General features: G+C 70.1%; 1 protein-coding gene across 2 annotated transcripts in view; it reads left to right on the forward strand.

Annotated features, from left to right (window-relative positions):
• Positions 1-244, forward strand: part of PANK4 (pantothenate kinase 4) — a 10,844-nt gene that overhangs the window by 4,758 nt on the left and 5,842 nt on the right. The gene's annotated exons all lie outside the window — the stretch shown is intronic.

Genomic DNA, 244 nt, shown 5'->3' on the forward strand with positions numbered 1-244 from the left:
CGCTCCTCAGGTGACTTAGAGGCCAGCAGGCACAGGTGGCACCGGGCACAATGGCCCGGCCCTCGCGGGGCGTGGCTGGGGGAGCAGCTTTGGACCCGGTGTGTGGTCAGCAGACATGCTGTGGGGAGAAAGGAGCCGGGCTGCCTGTCCCCACGGGGCCCTGTGGCCTTGCCAAGGGTCTGGCACTGGGGAGGGGCCGAGTGGCCGGGGCCTGCGCAGGGAAACGAGGCCAGGGAAGAAAGGG

This window comes from Myotis brandtii, unplaced genomic scaffold, assembly GCF_000412655.1.
Source record: "Myotis brandtii unplaced genomic scaffold, ASM41265v1 scaffold334, whole genome shotgun sequence".
NCBI lineage: Eukaryota > Metazoa > Chordata > Mammalia > Chiroptera > Vespertilionidae > Myotis > Myotis brandtii.